Here is a 23,172-nt window from a genome sequence, read left to right on the forward strand (position 1 = left end):
TCATATATCTGTTGGCCATCCATATTTCCTCTTGAGAGAAGTGTCTGTTCATATCCTCTTCCCATTTTTTTATTGGATTGTTTGTTTGTTTGTTGTTGAGTTTTATGAGTTCTTTGTATATTTTGGATCTTAGGCCCTTATCTGAGCTGTTGTTTGAAAAGATAATTTCCCATTTAGTTGGCTTTCTGTTTATTTTGTTATCAGTTTCTCTTGCTGAGCAAAAACGTCTTAGTCTGATGTAGTCCCATTCAATAATTTTTGCCTTCACTTCTCTTGCCTGTGCAGTCAAATTCATAAAATGCTCTTTAAAACCTAGGTCCATGAGTTTAGTACCTATGTCTTCTTTTATGTACTTAATTGTATCAGGTCTTATGTTTAGATCTTTGATCCATTTTGAGTTAATTTTAGTACATGGGGACAAACTGTAGTCCAGTTTTATTCTTTTGCATGTGGCTTTCCAGTTTTCTCAGCACCATTTACTGAAGAGGCTTTCTTTTCTCCATTGTGGGTTGTTGGCCCCTTTATCAAAAATTATTTGACTATATATATATATGTGGTATTATTTCTGGACTTTCTATTCTGTTCCATTGGTCTGAGTGTCTATTTCTCTGCCAATACCATGCTGTTTTGATTGTCGTGGCCTTATAATAGAGTTTGAAGTCAGATATTGTAATGCCCCCAGCTTCATTCTTTTTCTTTAGGATTGCTTTGGCTATTTGGGGTTTTTTATACTTCCATATAAATCTAATGAATTTTGCATTATTTCTTTAAAAAATGTCATTGGAAGTTTGATGGGAATTGCACTAAATTTGTACATTGCTTTGGGTAATAAGCCATCTTGATTATATTTATTCTATCTAGCCAAGAACAAGGTATATTCTTCCATCTCATTATATCTTTTTTGATTTCCCTTAACAATGGTTTATAGTTTTCATTATATAAGTCCTTTATATTCTTTGTTATGTTTATTCCTAAGTATTTTATTTTTTTTGGTGCAATCATGAAGAGGATTATTCTTTTGAGTTCATTCTCAATTGTTTCATTGTTGCCATATAGAAAGGCTATTGACTTCTGTATGTTAATTTTGTATCCTGCGACCTTACTGTATTGGCTTATTGTTTCTAGTAGTCTTTTTGTGGATTCTTTGGGGTTTTCGATGTATAGGATCATATCATCTGCAAAAAGTGATACCTTTACTTCTTCTTTTCTGATATGGATGCATTTTATTTCTTTGTCTTTTCTGATTGGTCTGGCTAGAACCGCTGGTACCACATTAAATAAGAGTGGAGAGAGTGGACAACCTTGTCTTGTTCCTGATTTAATGGGAAAAGACTTCAGTTTTGTGCCATTTAATATGATGTTAGCTGATGGTTTATCATATATGGCCTTTATCATGTTGAGATATTTTCCTTCTATACCCATTTTGTTGAGAGTCTTACACATAAAATTGTGTTGTATTTTATCAAAAGCCTTTTCTGCATCTATTGAAGAGATCATGGAGTTTTGTTCTTTGTTTTGTTGATATGGTGTATTACATTAACCATTTTACGTATGTTGAACCATTCTTGAGATTCTGGGATGAATCCCACTTGATCTTGATGTATTATTTTTTTAATATGTTGTTGTATTCGATTTGCTAGTACTTTGTTTAGTATTTTATCATCTGTATTCATTAGAGATATTGGTCTGTAGTTTTCTTTTTTTGTGCCATCCTTGCCTGGTTTTTGTATGAGGGTTATGTTGGCCACATAAAATGTGTTTCAAAGTATTGCTTCTTCTTCAATCTTTTGGAAGACTTTGAGTAGAATAGGAACCAAGTCTTCTTTGAATGTTTGATAAAATTTGCTGGTATAGCCGTCAGGTCCTGGAGTTTTATTTACGGGGAAGTTTTTCATGTTTTTTTCTATTTCTTCTCTACTAATAGGTCTGTTTAGGCTTTCTGTTTCTTCTTGACTCAGTCTAGGAAGATTGTATTGTTCTAGAAATTTATCCATTTCTTCTAGGTTGTTGAATTTAGTGGCATAAAGTTTTTCATAGTATTCTACAATAATTCTCTGTATATCTATGGTTTCCGTGGTGATTCCTCCTCTTTCATTTTGGATTTTGTTAATATGAGTTCTTTCTCTTTTTCCTTGGTAAGTCTTGCCAAGGGTTTGTCAGTTTTGTTGATCTTTTCAAAGAACCAGCTACTTGTTCTATTAATTTTTTCTATAGTTTTTCTGTTCTCCATTTTATTTATTTCTGCTCTGATTTTTATTATCTCCTTTCTTCTGCTGGTTTTGGGTTGTCTTTTTTCTTCTTTTTCTAGTTCCTTAAGGTGGGAAGCTAAGTGGTTCACTTGGGATCTCTCTTGTTTGTTCATATATGCCTGAAGTGATATGAACTTCCCTCTTATCACTTCTTTTGCTGCATCCCATAGATTCTGATATGTCCTATTGTCATTTTCATTAGTCTGTATATATCTTTTGATATTTGCACTTATTTCTTCTTTGACCCATTCATTTTTTAAAAGTATGTTGTTTACTTTCCATATTTTTGTGGGATTTTTTCCCTCTTTTTTGCAGTTGAATTCTAGTTTCAAGGCTTTATGATCAGAAAATATGCTTGGTACAACTTCGATTTTTCTGAATTTGCTGATGTTGTTTTTGAGGCCAAATATATGGTCAATTCTTGAGAATGATCCATGTACACTGGAGAAAAATGTATACTCAGTCACTTTGGGATGAAATTTCCTGTAGATGTCTATCATATCCAGGTGTTCTAGTGTTTTGTTTAAGGCCACTATGTCTTTGTTGATTCTCTGTTTGGATAACCGATCTAGAGCCGTCAGCGGTGTATTGACGTCTCCAGGTATGATTATATTTTTGTCAGTTTTTGTTTTAAAGTCAATAAGTAGCTGTCTTATATATTTTGGTGCTCCTTTGTTTGGTGCATATATATTAAGAATTGTTATGTCTTCTTGATTCAGTGTCCCTTAGCCATTATGAAATGGCCATTTTTGTCTCTGAGTACTTTTGCTGCTTGTAGTCAGCATTATCAGATAGGAGTATTGCTACACCTGCTTTTTTTTTGGATGTTATTTGCTTGGAGTATTGTTTCCCAGCCTTTCACTTTGAATTTGTTTTTATCCTTTTTACTTAGATGAGTTTCTTGTAGGCAGCATACAGTTGGATTTTCTTTTTTAATCCACTCTGCTACTCTGTGCCTTTTTATTGGTGAGTTTAATCCGTTTACATTTAGTGTAATTATTGACACTTATGAGTTTCCTATTGCCATTTTATATATTGCTTTCTGTTAGTTTTGTGTCTTGTTTGATCCTTCTCTTTTGTTTTTCTATCTTTTGTTTTTAATTTAATTGTATTCCATACATCTTTCCTCTGTTGCTATCTTTTTTATCTCATGTGCTTCTGTGGTGGTTTTTTCAATGGTGGTTACCTTTGAATAATGAAAAGGGTCCCTACCCTGTTCATTGGAGCGTACTATTTAGTGAGTACTTTTGCACTCCATAGTCCTTTGCTACTGTTAATCTTCATCTTCTCCCCCCCTTTCTTTTTGTTGTTGTCACAGTTTAAATTTGGTTTTATTGTGTTCTTCTTGGAGCTTTTACTTGTGGCTCTCTTTTTTATTTTGTTCTTTGTTTCTGATTGGAGAACCCCTTTTAGTAATTCCTGGAGTGGGGGTTTTCTGATGATAAATTCCCTCATCTTTTCTGTATCTGTGAATGTTTTTATTTCTCATTCATATTTGAAGGATAGCTTTGATGGGTATATTATTCGTGGATAAAAGTTCCTCTCTTTCAGGACTTTAAATATTGGGGTCCACTCTCTTCTAGTTTGTAGAGTTTCTGCTGAGAAATCGGATGATAATCTAATGGGCCTTCCTTTATGTGTTGTATTCTTGTTTTCCCTGGCTGCCTTGAGGATATTTTCTTTGCTGTTGGTTTGTGTCAATTTCATTATGATATGCCTTGGAGTAGGTTTTTTGGGATTAAGAAAACTCGGAGTTCTGTTTGCTTCTTGAACTTGAGGCTTTAGTTCATTCCATACGCTTGGAAATTTTCATCTATTATTTGTTTGAGTATGTTCTCCATTCCATGTTCTGTCTCTTCTCCCTCTGATATACTTATTATTCTTATGTTATTCTTTTTGATGGAGTCAGATATTTCTTGTAGGGTTACATCATTTTTTTAATTTTTGAGTCTCTTTCTTCTTCTCTCTGTTGTGCCTCAAGTTGTTTGTCTTCTATTTCACTAATTGTCTCTTCTATCTGGCCTGTTCTATTAGCTAAGCTTGTTACTTCGTTTTTCAGCTCGTGAATTGAGTTTTTCATTTCTGTTTGATTTCTTTTTATAGTTTCAATTTCTTTGGACATATATTCTTTGTGTTCATTGAGTTGTTTTCTGAGCTCCCTAAATTGCCTTTCTGTGTTTTCTTGTATATCTCGGAGGATTTTTAGGATTTCTCTCTTGAATTCTCTGTCATTTAGCTCCAAGGATTCAAATATATTAAATATTTTCTCCAAAGATTTTTCCTCATCTCTCTGTGTTACCTCTCTTTCTTTTGTATCCATGATATTCGATTTTCTCTTCCTTAATGGCACTGAGGGTGGTTTTGTTGATAGTATTAATGAGATTTAATAAAAAATAAAAAGTTAAAAAAATAAAAAATCAAAAAGAGTCGTTTTTTTTAAAAAAAATAAATAATGAAATAAAGAAAAATAAAATAAAAATTTTAAAAAAGGAAATTATTCCCCCCCTCCTTTTTTCTTCTCCTCTCCTCTCCCCTCTTTCTTGAGAAAATCTTGTGGTGAACTCTGAATTATAACAAACAATGCCTGTAATGGAGGGCCTGAATTGCGGAAAAGCATTAAAAGGGCAAAAAAATAATAATAATAATAAAAAAAGAAGGGGGTATGGACCCACAAAAAGCAAATAAGGAAAAAATTTGTGTCAAGAATAAAATGATTTGCTTCTAGGTGTTGGTTGACTACGAGTTATGATGAGAGCAATAAGAGGAAAACAGAAAAATGGGTGGACAAATTAAAAAATTACTATTGTATTTAGTGGAACAAGAACTAGATAATATGGAGAGCCAGGGATGGGAGCACTGCTAGTGAGTTAAAAAGGTGAAGTAAAAACCCCGCAAAATGCCACAAACATAAGTTTGAGTCCCAGATAAGATAATTTGTTTGTTATTGAGGTTTGAATGAGAGGAGATGTAAAGGAGAAAGGAAGAAACTAATATAGAGGGAGAAAAGAAAGAGAGAGAGAGAAAAAAAGAGGGAACCACTAATAGAAGAAAAAAGAAAAAAGAGGAGAGAGAGAGAGAGAGAGAGAGAGAGTTAAGGATTTTGGAGTGCAGCCCTCATAGAGAGAAAGGAAGAGGAAAGAAAAGATAATGGGAGATGTAACACTTATGGGTAGTGTAGTTCAAGGAGAGGAGAGAGTAACACCGGCACTCTCTCCGGAGTTTATCGGCCAAATTGGAGGAGGAAAAAAAATATCAAGAATGAAGATAAGAGAAACAAATGAACAAATATAATAAAATGAGATAGGTTATAAAGTCTGCAGATTATTCTTGATTTTGAGAGGTTATCTTCTTGTTTTTTCTTTTCTCTCCCTCTTCCTGGTCGGTGACTCTGTACCCCGGTTTCTGCCCCTTTGGCACACTCAGGTAGAGGTTTGCAGTTGATAAGTCTCTATGGCGATGTCATGTATTGTGCTTTAGTCTCCTTGGCAGTCGAGGCTCATTAGCATTTATAGGCTCTGACAGTGAGAGAGTCCGTGTTCCTGGAGCCTTTCTCCTAGTCTTTCCTTCCTCAATTAGTAGCCTGATAATCCAGCTATGGGGTTGCTGCTGCCTCTGCCTGGATAGTAAGAGGCTCAAAGAGCTGCCAACTGCCCACTCTATTTCCACTCATCACAGGGCTATGGGTAAGGCTCAGTCAGTCAGAGCTGCTAGCATAATCAGGCGGGGTTTCCGCCCACTCAAAGACCTCTGGCTCTGCCACTCTGTCCAGTAACACAGGTGTACGCCTACTTCTGGGGTGCTTGGAGGAAACTCTCGCTCACTATCTGCATGCGCAGACCAGGATAACTAGCCAGCAGTCTCACGCTCTGAGTGAAAGCCCCAACAGCATGGAAAAGTTCCTGTGTTGGAATTGGCTCTCGCTCCGTCCCCGTGCGCAGCTATTGCAAGGCGCTGGGGCGGCCCGAGATTCCGCTTTGGCCCTCACAAAGGCCCCTGACTCTGCCCCTCTGTGCGATAACACGGGCGCACACTGCCGAGGCACTCGGAGGAATCTCTCGCTATCTGCACGCTCAGACCAGGATATCAGCCCGGCTGCCACGTTTCCCTCTGAGTGAATCTTCTACCAGCATGGAAAAGTTCCACCATTGGAATTAGTTCTCACTCCCTCCCATGCGTGGCTTTCCCAGGGTGCTGAGGATGCCCAGAGATTACTCTTTCAGCCCACACAAAGGCCTCTGACTCTGCCTCTCTGTGGGATAACACGGGCACCCACTCCCGGGGCTTAGGAAGAAATCTCTCACCCAGTATCTGCGCACGCTGATCAGGAGATCGGGTAAAACGGCTGCCCCGCTTGTCTTTCTTTGGGTTTGGCATGAGTGTTAGCTTGTATTGCCCGGGTTGCCACAGGATCAGTTTTTCCTTGGCTTGGATCTCTGTGCCATAGCCTGGTTCGGCCGTTTGTGCCACGGCCTGGATCTATTCACCCCCTTTGCCCGCCTCAGTTTCTATATTCATGGATCCCAGAGAATGCCACCCTGTTTAGGTTAATGAGGAAGGCAGAGCATTTTTTACTCCCTATTTCCTTCGGGGTTTGGTTATATATTTAGCCAATTTTTCATTTGACCATACCTTCGGGTGTATTGCAAAACATCTGGAGGCTCCAAGGATAGGTTTTTCTGTTTCTGATTGAAGATCTTGTTGAGTTTTGGGGGAGATTTATCGGTATCGCTTCCTACCCTGCCATTACTCTGATGTCATCCTAGTTTGTAAATTTAGAAAGTTATTCTTCCTGTATGACAAGGCGGTGGTGCAGTGGATAGAGCGTCGGACTGGGATGCGGAGGACCCAGGTTTGAGACCCCTGAGGTTGCCAGCTTGAGTGTGGGCTCATCTGGTTTGAGCAAAAAGCTCACCAGCTTGGACTCAAGCTCGCTAGCTTGAGCAGGGGATTAACTGGTCTTCTGAGGGCCTGTGTTCAAGGCACATATGAGAAAGCAATCAATGAACAGCTAAGGTCTTGCAGTGAAAAACTGATGATTGATGCTTCTCATTTCTCTCCATTCCTGTCTCTCTGTCCCTGTCTGTTCCTCTCTTTGACTCTCTCTCTGTCCCTGTTAGTTAATTATATATATATATATATATATATATAAATATAAATTATTCTTTCTCTCTTAGAATTTAGTTTCTGTACCTACCTCAAATGACTATCTGAGATTGAGATTCTACAGAAGTGCATTTGTTTTATTTTAATTCAATTTATTTATTCAGTTTTGGAATAAGAGAAAGAGTGAGAGAGGGACAAACATACAGGAAGGGAGATGAGAAATATCAATTCTGTGTTGCAGCTTTTTAGTTGTTCATTGACTGCTTTCTCATACATGCCTTGACCACAGGTGTTCCAGGCAAGCCAGTAACCTTTTGGTCAAGCCAGCATGCGTTTCCTAGTGATACCCTATTTTGCTCTTACTTTCCCTCCTAGTCTAGTCACATAAACATTTGCTAAAATCAACTTAATTGTGCTGTCCACTGAGCAATAGACCCTATACTTTTCTTCTGCTACTATTGAAAATATTTGCTTTCCCTCAACCACTGAACCTGGGCTTTAAGCCAGTGACCTTTGAGCTCATGCCAGCAACCATAGGGTCATATCTATGACCCCACTCTCTATCTGGCTACCACACACTCAAGGTGGTGAGCCTATGCTGAATTCAGAGATCCCGGAATATTTAACCTGGTTTCTCAGTATCCCTGGCTGATGCTATATCCACTGTGCCACTCCTTGCTTAGGCCCAAGAAGTGAATTTAGAAAGAAAGTGTTATATAAACTCTCTGAGCTGTGGCTTCTCATCTATCAAATGGTTATAATAACATTAATAATTCAAACATCAATAAGTGATAAATTACATCTAATTTTATACAGGTGGAGATATTATAAGTACTGGAAAGACAAAGAGAAAAATCATGAAAAAATCACAGAACTGGAAATAAAATATAGATATCAATGAGAGCTCAGGCATGCAGCAAGCACCAAAGAACAATAATTCACTAATAATTTAAGTTCTGTTTTATACATATAACACTTTAAAATTGAATATGGGTATTTTATTTTAGTGAATACTATAAAGCAAAAATCAGCCAAAAATGGCACGTAACACTGAAGTAATTCCTAGCCAGTACATATGAACAGAGAAGGTATTCAGTAAAATATGCACAACAAGTAGTGAAATGCAGTAAATGGGGGTGTGTAGGCAGCCCCAATGTGTGTAGACCAGTGGTAGTCAACCTGGACCCTACCGCCCACTAGTGGGCGTTCCTGCTTTTATGGTGGGCAGTAGCAGAGCAACCAAAGTATAAATAAAAAGATACATTTAACTATATATTCAATAGTAATTTGTTTTATAAAGATTTATTATGGTGGAGATGACGTCAGAGTGATGGCGCGGTAGGAAGCGATACCAATAAAACTCCCCATAAGCTCACCAAGATCTTCAACCAGAAACAGAAAAACCTATCCTTGGAGCCTTCAGATGCTTCGCAACACACCCAAAGGTGTATGGTTGAGCAAAAGATTGGCTAGATATATGTTCAAACCCTGGGGGAAATAGGGAGTAAGAAATGCTCCGCCTTTCTCTCTAACCCAAACAGGACGGCTTTCACTGAGAACTGAGAATATAGAAACTAAGGCGGGCATAGGGAGTGAATAGATCCAGGCCGCAGTACAAACAGCCAAACCAGGCTGTGGCATGGAGATCCAAGCGGAGGAAAAACCTGGGCAATTCAAGCTAACACACGTGCCAAAACCCAGACAAAGAAAGACAAGTGGGGCAGCCATTTTCCGCATCTCCTAGTTGGTGCACATGGATAGTGGGCGAGAGATTCCTATGAATACTTCAGGGGTGGGCGCCGCACGTGCTAACCCACAGAGAGGCAGAGTCAGAGGCCTCTGTGTGGACAAAAAGCGGAATCTCCGAGGAGCCCCAGCACCCTAAGGGGACTGGGCACGGGGAGGAAGGTGGAGCCAATTCCAATGCTGGAACTTTTCTGTGCTGGTGGAGGGCTTTCTCAGAGTGAGAGGCGTCCGGCCTGATATCCTGGTCGGCGCGCATGGAGAGTGGGCAGGAGATTCCTCTGAACTCCTCAGGGGTGGGCACCCGTGTTTTCCCACAGAAGGGCAGAGTCTGGGGCCTGTGTGTGGGCTGAAAGCGGAATCTCCGTGCCGCCCCAGCGCCCTGGGAAAGCCACGCACGGGGACGGAGCGAAAGCCAATTCCAACGCCGGAACCTTTCCGTGCAGGCTGAGGGCTTTCTCGGCATGAGAGATGACTGGCCTGATATACAGGTCGGCGAGCACGGAGAGTGGACAAGAGATTCCTCCGAACTCCTCAGGGGTGAGAGCCCCTGCTTTCCCACAGAGGAGCAGAGTCAGAGGCCTGTGAGCGGGCCAGGAGCGGAATCTCCGAGCTGCCCCAACACCCTGAGGGGGCCACGCACAGGGAGAGAGCGAGAGCCAATTCCAACGCTGGAACTTTTCCGTGTGGGCAGGAGTTTCACTCAAAGTGTGACACGGCTGGCCTGACATCTTGGTCAGCGTGCACGGAGTATGGGCAAGAGATTCCTCCGAACGCCTCAGGAGTGGGCACCAGTGTTATCCCACAGAGGGGCAGAGCCAGAGGTCTTTGAGTGGGCAGAAGCCGCGACTGATTATGCTAGCAGCTCTGACTGACTGAACCTTACTCAGAGCCCTGTGCTGAGTGGGAATAGAGTGGGGAGTTGCCAGCTCAGGCAAAGGCAGCAGCAACCCCATAGTTGGACTGTCAGGCTTCTAATTGTGGAAGAAAAGACTAGGAGAGAGGCTCCAGGAACCCTCTTACAGTGAGAGACCCTCTCACTGTTGGAGCCTATAAACGCTAATGAGCCTCGACTGCCAACGAGACTGAAGCCCAATACATGACATCGCCATAGAGAATTATCAAGTGCAAAACTCTACCAGAGCATGCCACAGGGGCAGAACCCAGGGTACAAAGTCACCGACCAGGAAGAGAGACATAAAAGAAAAAGCAAGACGATAACCTCTCAAAATCAAGAATAATCTGCAGACTTTATAACCTATCCCATTTTATTATATTTGTTTGTCTGTGTCTCTTTTCTTCATTCTTGATTTTTTTTTTCCTATTCCAATTTGGTCGTTTAATTCTCTGTCAGTCTTACTCTTGCCTCTCTTTGAACTACACCACCCATAAGTGTTACATCTCCCATTATCTTTTCTTTCCTCTTCCTTTCTCTCTATGAGGGTTGCAATGCAAAACCCCTAACTCTCTCTCTCTCTCTACTCCTTTTTCTTTTTTCTTCTTTTAGTGGTTCCATCTTCTCTCTCTCTCTCTCTATTTTCTCCCTCTATATTAGTCTCTTCCTTTCTCCTTTATGTCTTCTCTCATTCAAACCTCAATAACGAACAAATTATCTTATCTGGTACTCAAACTTAAGTTTGTGGCATTTTGGGGGGTTTTTACTTCACCTTTTTAACTCATTAGCAGTGCACCCATCCCTGGCTTTCCATTTTATCTAGTTCTTGTTCCACTAAGTACAATAGTAATTTTTTAATTTTCAACCCCTTTTTCCTGTTTCCCTATTTTTCCTCTCATCATACCTCTTAGTCAGCCAACACCTAAAAGCAAATCATTTTAATCTTAATGCAATTTTTTTCCTTATTTGATTTTGTGTGTCTATACCACCCCCCCTTTTATATAAATTTTTTTTGTTTTTCTTTTTTCTTTTTCCTTTACCCCTTTATTACTTCATCCCAATTCAGGCCCTCCACTACAGGTATTGTTTGTTCTATTTAGTAAAATATAATTCACAGTTCACCACAAAATTTTCTCAAGAAAGAGGGGAGAGGAGAGGGGAGGAAAAAAGGAGGGGAAGGAATAATTCCCTTTTTTCTCAAATTTATATCTTATTTTATTTTTCTTTATTTAATGATTAATTTTTTAAAAAAAACCTCAATTATTTATTTTTATTTTTTTAACTTTTTACTCCTTATTAAATCTCATTAATACTATCAACAAAACCACCCTCAGATGCCATTAAAGAAGAGAAAATCGAATATCATGGATACAAAAGAAAGAGAGGTAACACAAAGAGATGAGAAAAAATCTATGGAGAAAAAATTTAAGATATTGAAAACCTTGGAGTTAAATGAGAGAAAATTTAAAATAGAAATCCTAAAAATACTCAGAGATATACAAGAAAACACAGAAAGGCAATTTAGGGAGGTCAGAAAACAACTCAATGAACACAAAGAGTATATCTCCAAGGAAATTGAAACTATAAAAACAAATCAAACAGAGATGAAAAACTCAATTCACAAGCTGAAAAATGAGGTAACAAGCTTAGCTAATAGAAGAGGCCAGATAGAAGAGACGATTAGTGAAATAGAAGACAAGCAACTTGAGGCACAACAGAGAGAAGAAGAAAGAGACTCAAAAATTAAAAAAAAAAAAGATAGCCCTACAGGAATTATCTGACTCCATCAAAAAGAATAACATAAGAATAATAAGTATATCAGAGGGAGAAGAGAGAGAAAATGGAATGGAGAACATACTCAAACAAATAATAGATGAAAACTTCCCAAGCCTGTGGAAAGAACTAAAACCTCAAATTCTAGAAGCAAAGAGAACTCTGAGTTTTCTTAACCCCAACAAACCTACTCCAAGGCACATCATAATATAATTGGCACAAACCAACGGCAAAGAAAAAATTCTCAAGGCAGCCAGGGAAAAGAAGAATACAACATATAAAGGAAGGCCCATTAGATTATAATAAGATTTCTCAACAGAAACTCTACAAGCTAGAAGAGAGTGGACCCCAATATTTAAAATCTTGAAAGAGAGGAACTTTCAGCCATGAATACCATACCCATCAACGCTATCCTTCAAATATGAAGGAGAAATAATAACATTCACAGATACAGAAAAGATGGGGTAATTTATCACCAGAAAACCCCCATTCCAGCAAATACTAAAGGGGGTTCTCCAATCAGATACAAAGAATAAAAAAACAACAACAACAAAGTCACAAGTAAAAGCTCCAAGAAGAACGCCATTAAAACAACTTTAAACTGTGACAACAAAAAGAAAGGGGGGGAGAGGATGGAGATTAACAGTAGCAAAGGACGATGGAGTGCAAAAGTACTCACAAAATGGTGCGCTACAATGAACAGGGTAAGAACACTTTTCATTTCTTAAAGGTAACCACCTTTGAAAATACCACCACAGAAGCACATGATATAAAAAAGATAGCAACAGAGGAAAGATGTATGGAATACAACCAAATAAAAACAAAAGATAGAAAAACGAAAGGGAAGGCTCAAACAAGACACAAAACTAACAGAAAGCAATATATAAAATGGCAATAGGGAACTCACAAGTGTCAATAATTACACTAAATGTAAATGGATTAAACTCACCAATGAAAAGGTACAGAGTAGCAGAATGGATTAAAAAAGAAAATCCAACTGTATGCTGCCTACAGGAAACTCATCTAAGTAACAAGGATAAAAACAAATTCAAAGTGAAAGGCTTTAAAACAATACTCAAAACAAATAACATCCAAAAAAAACAGATGTAGCAATACTCATATCTGATAATGCTGACTACAAGACAACAAAAGTACTCAGAGACAAAAATGGCCATTTCATAATGGCTAAGGGGACACTGAATCAAGAAGACATAACAATTCTTAATATATATGCACCAAACAAAGGAGCACCAAAATATATAAGACAGCTACTTATTGACTTTAAAACAAAAACTGACAAAAAAACAATCACACTTGGAGACCTCAATACATCGCTGACGGCTCTAGATTGGTCATCCAAACAGAGAATCAACAAAGATATAGCGGCCTTAAACAAAACACTAGAGCACCTGAATATGATAGACATCTACAGGACATTTCATCCCAAAGTGACTGAGTATACATTTTTCTCCAATGTACATGGATCATTCTCAAGAGTTGACCATATGTTGGGCTACAAGAACAACATCAGCAAATTCAGAAAAATCAAAGTTGTTCCAAGCATATTTTTTATCATAAAGCCTTGAAACTACAATTCAACTGCAAAAAAGAGGAAAAAAATCCCACAAAAATGTGGAAACTAAACAACATACTTTTAAAGACTGAATGGGTCAAAGAAGAAATAAGTGCAGAGATCAAAAGATATATACAGACTAATGAAAATGACAATAGGACATATCAGAATCTATGGGATGCAGCAAAAGCAGTGATAAGAGGGAAGTTCATATCACTTCAGGCATATATGAACAAACAAGAGAGAGCCCAAGTGAACCACTTAGCTTCCCACCTTAAGGAACTAGAAAAAGAAGAAAAAAGACAACCCAAAACCAGCAGAAGAAAGGAGATAATAAAAATCAGAGCAGAAATAAATAAAATGGAGAACAGAAAAACTATAGAAAAAATTAATAGAACAAGGAGCTGGTTCTTTGAAAAGATCAACAAAATTGACAAACCCTTGGCAAGACTTACCAAGGAAAAAAAGAGAAAGAACTCATATAAACAAAATCCAAAATGAAAGAAGAGAAATCATCACGGACACTGTAGATATACAGAGAATTATTGTAGAATACTATGAAACACTTTATGCCACTAAATTCAACAACCTAGAAGAAATGGATAAATTCCTAGAACAATACAACCTTCCTAGACTGAGTCAAGAAGAAACAGAAAGTCTAAACAGACCTATTAGTAGAGAAGAAATAGAAAAAAAACATTAAAAAACTCCTAAAAAATAAAAGTCCAGGCCCAGACGGCTATACCAGTGAATTTTATCAAACCTTCAAAGAAGACTTGGTTCCTATTCTGAAAGTCTTCCAAAAAATTGAAGAAGAAGCAATACTTCTAAACACATTTTATGAGGCAAACATAACCCTTATACCAAAACCAGGCATGGATGACACAAAAAAAGAAAACTACAGACCAATATCTCTAATGAATACAGATGCTAAAATACTAAACAAAATACTAGCAAATCGAATACAACAACATATTAAAAAAATAATACATCATGATCAAGTCGGATTCATCCCAGAATCTCAAGGATGATTCAACATACGTAAAACGGTTAACGTAATACACCATATCAACAAAACAAAGAACAAGAACCACATGATATTATCAATAGATGCAGAAAAGGCTTTTAATAAAATACAACACAATTTTATGTTTAAGACTCTCAACAAAATGGGTATAGAAGGAAAATATCTCAACATGATAAAGGCCATATATGATAAACCATCAGCTAACATCATATTAAATGGCACAAAACTGAAGGCTTTCCCTCTTAAATCACGAAGAAGACAGGGTTGTCCACTCTCTCCACTGTTATTTAATGTGGTACTAGAGGTTCTAGCCAGAGCAATCAGACAAAACAAAGAAATAAAAGGCATCCATATTGAAAAAGAAGAAGTAAAGGTATCACTTTTTGTAGATGATATGATCCTATACATCGCAAACCCCAAAGAATCCACAAAAAGACTACTAGAAACAATAAGCCAATACAGTAAGGTCGCAGGATACAAAATTAACATACAGAAGTCAATAGCCTTTCTATATGCCAACAATGAAACATTTGAGAATGAACTCAAAAGAATAATCCCCTTCACGATTGCAACAAAAAATAAATAAAATACTTAGGAATAAACATAACAAAGAATCTAAAGGACTTATATAATGTAAACTATAAACCATTGTTAAGGAAAATCGAAAAAGATATAATGAGATGGAAGAATATACCTTGTTCTTGGTTAGGAAGAATAAATATAATCAAGATGGCCATATCACCCAAAGCAATATACAAATTTATTGCAATTCCCGTTAAACTTCCAATGACATTTTTTAAAGAAATGGAGCACAAAATTATTAGATTTATATGGAACTATAAAAAACCCCGAATAGCCAAAGCAATCCTAAAGAAAAGGAGTGAAACTGGGGGCATTACAATACCTGACTTCAAACTATATTATACGGCCACGACAATCAAAACAGCATGGTATGGGCAGAAAAATAGACACTCAGACCAATGGAACAGAATATAGAGCCCAGAAATAAAACCACATATATATAGTCAAATAATTTTTGATAAAGGAGCCAACAACACACAATAAAGAAAGCCTCTTCAACAAATGGTGCTGGGAAAACTGGAAAGCCACATTCAAAAGAATGAAACTGGACTACAGTTTGTCCCCCTGTACTAAAGTTAACTCAAAATGGATCAAAGATCTAAAAATAATACCTGAAACAATAAAGTACATAGAAGAAGACATGGGTACTCAACTCATGGACCTGGGCTTTAAAGAGCATTTTATGAATTTGACTACACAAGCAAGAGAAGTGAAAGCAAAAATTATTGAATGGGACTACATCAGACTAAGAAGTTTTTGCTCAGCAAGAGAAACTGATACCAAGATAAACCGACAGCCAACTAATTGGGAAATGATATTTTTAAACACCTTCTCAGATTAGGGCCTAATATCCAAAATATACAAAGAACTCATAAAACTCAACAACAAACAAACAAACAATCCAATAAAAAATGGGAAGAGGACATGCACAGATACTTCTCTCAGGAAGAAATACAAATGGCCAACAGATATATGAAAAGATGTTCATCTTCTTTAGCTATTAGAGAAATGCAAATCAAAACTGCAATGAGATACCACCTGACACCTGTTAGATAAGCTATTATTAACAAGACAGGTAATAGCAAATGTTGGAGAGGTTGTGGAGAAAAAGGAATCATCATCCACTGTTGGTGGGAATGTAACGTAGTACAACCATTATGTAAGAAAGTATGGTGGTTCCTCAATTAACTGAAAATAGAACTACCTTATAATCCAGCAATCCCTCTACTGGGTATATACCCCAAAAACTCAGAAACATTGATACATAAAGACACATGCAGCCCCATGTTCATTGCAGCATTGTTCAAAGTGGCCAGGACATGGAAACAACCAAAAAGCCCATCAATAGATGACTGGATAAAGAAGATTTGGCACATATACACTATGGAATACTACTCAGCCATAAGAAATGATGACATCGGATCATTTATAGCAAAATGGTGGGATCTTGACAACATTATACGGAGTGAAATAAGTAAATCAGAAAAAAACAGGAACTGCATTATTCCATATGTAGATGGGACATAAAAGTGAGACCAAGAGACATTGATAAGAGTGTTGTGGTTATGGGGGGAGGAGGGATAGGGAGAGGAATGGGGGAGGGGGAGGGGCACAAAGAGAACTAGATCGAAGGTGACAGAGGACAATCTGACTTTGTGTGATGGGTATGCAACATAATTGAACGACAAGATAATTTGGACATGTTCTCTTTGAATATATGTATCTTGATTTACTGATGTCACCCCATTAAAAATAAATAAATAAATATAATACAAAAAAAAAGAATGATTTATTATGGCAAACGTAAAAATCTGATGCAAAATACTTGGTAAGTAATTATTATTATATGCTTTAACTTGCTGTAACTCTGTTTTATAAATTTTATAAAGTAAATTTATTTCCCTATTTTATAAATCACCATTCCTGTTGAACCCGTGGGCGGTTACAAAATTTTACTACTAACAGAGATACAAAAGTCGGTGGTAGGTATAAAAAGGTTGACTACCCCTGTGTAGACAAATATTTCAGTAAAAACTGGTATAAAACAGATAGTATGTAAATTAAGTGTAAAGGAATTCCATTATTAAAATCATTCATGCTTTTCTGAATATACCTGGCAACTAAGAAAAAAGTCTAATAGAAATATGTATTTCAATTAATATAAACATAGAACAAACAGAAAAGAACAATTAAAAATATAATGAAGATTTTGTGGTTATCTTAAAATATAGACTTTAATCATCTTCAACATCCTGGAAATTGTCATACTGAAAACCTAAAAAAACAAGTATTGCAAGAATCGAATATTAAGAAAATTAAGGAATTCCTGAGAGTCTCCACAGAATTGGTTGTAGATAAATAAACTCAGAAATGTGGAACTTGATATTTTCATTTTCTTCTTAGGGAACTAAGATCTACGAAGAAGTGGTGACTGTTTATCAGTGTGCTGTGTGCGTTAGGAAGACAATAACTGTGCGGATGAACAGCAGCTTTGACGTGGAACATACTTATCAGACACAGGAACTACTCTTTCTTATTCAAGTTAGGACATATCATTGTTAACAAAAATCTCAATTTTATTGTAATAGACAAAGCATCCACATCAATTAAAAAAAGGCATGAAGTGCAACACAATCTTCTGTTTCCTCCATCCTCTAGATAGCCAGCTTTGTGAGTTTCCTGTTTATAGGAAACATCTTTTCTAAAAATATTTTTTAAATGTTTATGTTCAAAACTGTCAAGTGCCATGTGTGTTCAAAGAGTTATAGACAAGCACAGCTGAATGATTTTTTTGAAAATTGTGTTTCCTAGTGATACCCTATTTTGGTCTTACTTTCCCTCCTAGTCTAGTCACATAAGCATTGCTAAAATCAACTTTATTTTGCCTTCCACTGTGCAATAGACCATATACTCTTCTTCTGCTACAATTGAAAATCTTTGGCTCCCATCCACATTCTGTTCGAACCACCTTTTTGGCTCCTGAGAGCTCCTCCAAGCTCTCTTCTTCATCCATTCAGCTTCCCCTCCTTCATTCTTCTGCTTTTCTCCCTCCTGGTGCCCGTTGGCCTGTGCTGATGAACACAATCTTCAAGTTTCTTACATTTAAATACTTGCCTCTATATAGCCCATTACTCTCCATCTTCTCTCCCTGTTTTCTCTTCTCACCTAGTTTGGATAGAAAACTCCAAAATCAGGTGAATATTATAGTTTGAACAGCACTACACTGAAAGTACTGACGTTCATTCATCATGGGAGATGATTACAATTTGAGACATCTGGGATATATAGTGCTAGTTCTCTCCACCATGCCAGTTTTCTCTCTGCTCCTCTTAAAACATGTCAAGAAGTGTTGATTTCATTTTCTACATAGGTGCTCTTTTAAGACGTTTTGGTAGAAAAGTTAGGGATTAGCGAGAACAACCAATCCAACATGGTGATTTATTATATAGATGAGGGAAAAACATATTTTGTGAGAATCACCTACTTGGCCATGGTCACATAGCCAATAAATGTCAAAATTAAAACTGAAATCAGTTTTTCCAATTTCTAGATCAATACTTTCCATCATTTTTCTGTGCTATTTTTGGCTCTACTGCTAATTTAGGGGGGAAATATCTAATAAAACGTTAGAAAGTCTTTTTCCTTACCTGACATGATTAAAGAAGAGGTCAATATATCAGTAATTGATTCATTGGATGAGAAGACAATACTAGTTGTCTGACTGGCTAGAGCCAAAGAGGACATGTGTCCTGTACAAAGGTTACTGGTGACACTGACCACTGTTCACTAGTCACTGGTTAATGGTCACTGGCCAGTTGCGATGATCCAAATGTATTTACACATCCATGGAAACCCCATGATTTTCACAGTTGGTGATAGGTTTGGTGGAGAATGATGTCACAAAGCAGTCAGTAAAGTTGAAAGGTCTGAGAGAGCCAATATGTTGGTCAGATTGCCAACAAGAGAACAGGATTGCACAGAGGGAGCGGTAGGGGAACTAAACAAACACCTTTACGGCTGAGCTCTGGAGTGTGACATGATCGTCAACAAGACACCTGTGATTATCTCATGTTCCCCAGGCTCTTATGTTAGGGAAATAGTCTCATAATGACGTTCATTAACATAATTAACTGGTAATTAATTATAATCTCTATGATATAGTGTCTAAAATATATCTTTATCATTATATATATTATTAATATCTTTAGAAATAAATGGGACATCTAGGTTGCACAATTACATTTGTCCTGAAATGACGTCAGTCCATATCTCTAGTGAATTTGCAGCAACATTTGAGGAGCAAAGGAATTGGATTCAGGAGTTCTTTTTTTCAATTTCTTAGAATCAACTGAAGTTTGATGAGTGTGTTTTGTGGAGAATGATGTGGTCCTAGGCTCTTTTAGTTTGTTCTAGAGTGCTCCCTTTCTTGGGCTGGGCTGGGCTTGCATTTGCCTCCTGCTCATTTTTTTCTTCTTCTTCATTTAGGCCAGGGGTCTCCAAACTATGGCCTGTGGGCCACATGTGGCCCCCTGAGGCCATTTATCCGGCCCCTGCTGCACTTCTGGAAGGGGCACCTGTTTCATTGGTGGTCAGTGAGAGGAGCATAGTTCCCATTGAAACACTGGTCAATTGGTTGATTTAAATTTTCTTGTTCTTTATTTTAAATATTGTATTTGTATGTGCAGTGTGCATAGGGATTTGTTCAAAAATTTTTTTATACTCTGGCCCTCCAACCATCTGAGGGACAGAGAACTGGCCCCCTATGTAAAAAGTTTGGAGACCCCTGATTTAGGCATTGTTTCTGAGACCATCTTTGACCATGCGTTCTTACACTCATGGATGTTGCTTTCTGTCAGCTTCCAGCAGCAGGAGTATTTTTTTCAGTGTCCAGTGTTCGCTAATGGACTCTGCTTATTAAAAGCAAATAACCGCCAGATCAGGAGGTGGAGCAGTGAATAGAGCATCAATCTGGGACTCGGAGGACACAGGTTTGAAATCTGGAGGTCGCCGCCTTGAGCAGGAGCTCATCTGGTTTGAGCTAGGCTCACCAAATTGTGCCCAGGGTCGCTGGCATCAGCACGGGGTTACTGGCTTGGCTGGAGCCCCAGAGTAAAGGCTCATATGAGAAAGCAATCAGTGAACAACTAAAGTGTCACAATTACAAGTTGATGCTTCTCATCTCTCTTCTTCCTTTCTGTCTGTCCCTATTGTCCCTCTCTTTGTCTCTGTCAAACACACAAACAGAGCAAACACAGTACCAAAGGGCAGGAGGGCAGCTGATGGCAAGCCTTTCCTCCTGCAGCCTTTGGTTGCAGTTCTGCTGCCCGTAATTTTCTACATCAGGTTCCTTGGGTTATGTAGTCACGCTGCCATTTTGCTCTCTCATACATGTGAGGCATTCACGAGATTTGCCTTTCTCCTTCTCACCTAAAATTCATCCTGTGTGGCAGTTACTGTAGTCTCCTGGCCTCTAGCCAACAGGCGCTGTAGAACTTTATGCCTCTAGGGTTCTCAGTCAGCCATGCTGGTGCCTGGCCTTGTAGAAAGGAGAGAGTACTTAGACAAAGACAAGGACATTCATGAGGAATAGGAACAGGGAAGGTGAAGGTAGACTGTGAGTGAGGGCTGGGTTGCTAATGACTTATACGGGGTGGGGAAAAGTAGGTGTATGGTATTTGCATAGAAAAGAGTACAGTTATTAATAATAGATGAATAAACTCTATTACAGTTATAAATAATAGATGAATAGAGTAGTAACAGCTGTAAACCTACTTTTGTAGTTCCCCTCACCCCCATATATAGAATAAGTTGGTTTTGGGAAAGAAATCTGTAGATCTAGGTCATTTTTCTTTGTTTTGGTTTGTTTTTAAGACAGAGCGAGAGAGAAGCATCAAATCATTTTTTCAGAACTAGCACCTTCAGGGCTTGATCCCGTGACCACAGACAACACTCTAGGACAGTGCTATTTCCACTTTGCCATTGGCTAGGGCACTTGTAATTTTTCCTTACTGTAAGCTTTCAGGGAAACCTAGATCAATCTCCTTGGGGTCTTTTTTAGTACCAGTGTTTGGGAAGATTATGATATAAATGCCAAGACCCCACAGAACTCATTGATGGGATCTTCAAAGAAACATTCTTTATCTATAGACCTACTTTTCCTATTATAGTACATGAGTCCTTTCAAAGATGATGTATGATGCTGATATGAGAAATTGCAAGCAGTGTTGCAGCGTAGAGATATAGCTTAAGCTTACAAGTTTTTAAAAATGTTTTCTTCTTAGCTTCATGCCAGGTTCCATGATACCAGTTTGTAACGTGAGGTTAACAATCTGTGCTTAATATCTGCAAGCCATGGCACTGTCTTCTTTTATGACTCCATAGCTACTGCAAATTAGGATGGGTGGTGTAAGATTGGTGTAAATGTGGTAACATAAAGACTGGTAGCAATAAAATGTGTACATGTTAAAATTCCCAGTTCCAACATTTAATTCTATTAGACAAACACTTAATTAGGATTATCTGGCCCACCATCTCCATAGCTGTTTTCTCTCTATAGTTCCAGCCATTTAACTTGAGCTTGCTGGCTCACCACCCTCTTAACCTCTACAAAAATATTAAATGCCAGAGGAGGAACCTAAAGAAGTTTAGTCCAACACACTGAAACTTAGAATCAAGCTCTACCCTGACCTAAAGCCAGACTTCTTTGTACAGTTAGGGTATTGTCTTGTCCCATGGACCAACTACCCGCATTTTTTATCCAGAGGGATAATAACTAGGATTTGTCTTGATGAAACATATATAGTCACTTTACCTCTGGACTATTTGTTACTCTCACTTTTGAATCATTAAAGACTGGAATCACTGGACCCCCTATATGGTTGGTACATGGAGCCCTACCAGATACTGCTAGATTTTAGAGTGGCAACTACTTAGGTGTATGGAGCTCCAAAAATCTCTTGCTCTTATTTTTTTTTGTCCAATGTACTATATATCTATTAAGGCATTATATTACTTCATGGTGGATTTACTCTCATCCAGAGGCCCACTCTTTGCTAATTCTCATACTTTCTGGAAACCCTATTGTGCCTAGAAGAGATTTTCTTCTGTCAATTATAACTGAGTTTCTTCCCATCTCAAGCTTGTGTCTTTTAGCAAATTAGAAGTATAAGACCAATGTTGTTAATCTAGTTTCAGATAGGTTTATTTTACATTTTGTATTTTTTTATGTCTAAGATATTTGTACCAATAGTATTTTTTCACCATTACATGCCTAAATTCCAAAAGACTATTTTATGATTTAGGTCCAAATTTGAATATACTAGTTGTAAGTTTTCAAATTGTGCTGCGCTAAATTAGATATTTTTTCCTAAATAGCAATTTACTAATATTAACTCATTTTTAATTACATGGAAGTTTTCAGAATTGCAACTGCTTATGGATATAAACTTGGTTAGAATATGATTGTTGCAGGAATGTTAAAACTAATCTTTTGACCCATTTATTCATTCATTCATTTATTCAATAATTGACATTTATGGTCCTCAGTTTACCCTGATCTGAAATGTTTATGGAGATTATTATTAACCGTGTGGATAGGATACATTCAGAAATTTGAAATTAAAAGTTAAAAAGCTAGGTCCTGGTTGGTTGGCGCAGTGGTAGAGCTTCGGCCTAGTGTGCAGGAGTCCTGGGTTTGATTCCTGGCCAGGGCACACAGGAGAAGCGCCCATCTGCTTCTCCACCCCACCCCCTCTTCTTCCTCTCTGTCTCTCTCTTCCCTTCCCACAGCCAAGGCTCTATTGGAGCAAAGTTGGCCCGGGCATTGAGGATAGCTCTATGTCCTCTGCTTCAGGTACTTGAATGGATCTGGATGCAGCAGAGCATTCCCCCCTGGTGGTCATGCCAGGTGGATCCTGTTCGGGAACATGCTTGAGTCTGACTACCTCCCCGTTTCCAACTTCAGAAAAATAAATAAATAAATAAATAAATAATTTAAAAAAATAAATGCATTTACTAGTATAATTCTCTACATTTTAACCTGAAATTTGGTATTCTATTGTTTTTGGACCAATGTATGACTTGCAGTCCTTTGCTGTTTCAATCATAGCAAAATTAATAGATTTTCCCTATACCTGATACTCTGTGGAAATCTTAGTCCTGACATCTACCTTTGCCTCAATTACTGTTTGGTATTTCTAAAATCTAAATAAATACTAACTGACACATG

Source organism: Saccopteryx leptura, unplaced genomic scaffold (assembly GCF_036850995.1).
Source record: "Saccopteryx leptura isolate mSacLep1 unplaced genomic scaffold, mSacLep1_pri_phased_curated manual_scaffold_23, whole genome shotgun sequence".
Taxonomy (NCBI): domain Eukaryota; kingdom Metazoa; phylum Chordata; class Mammalia; order Chiroptera; family Emballonuridae; genus Saccopteryx; species Saccopteryx leptura.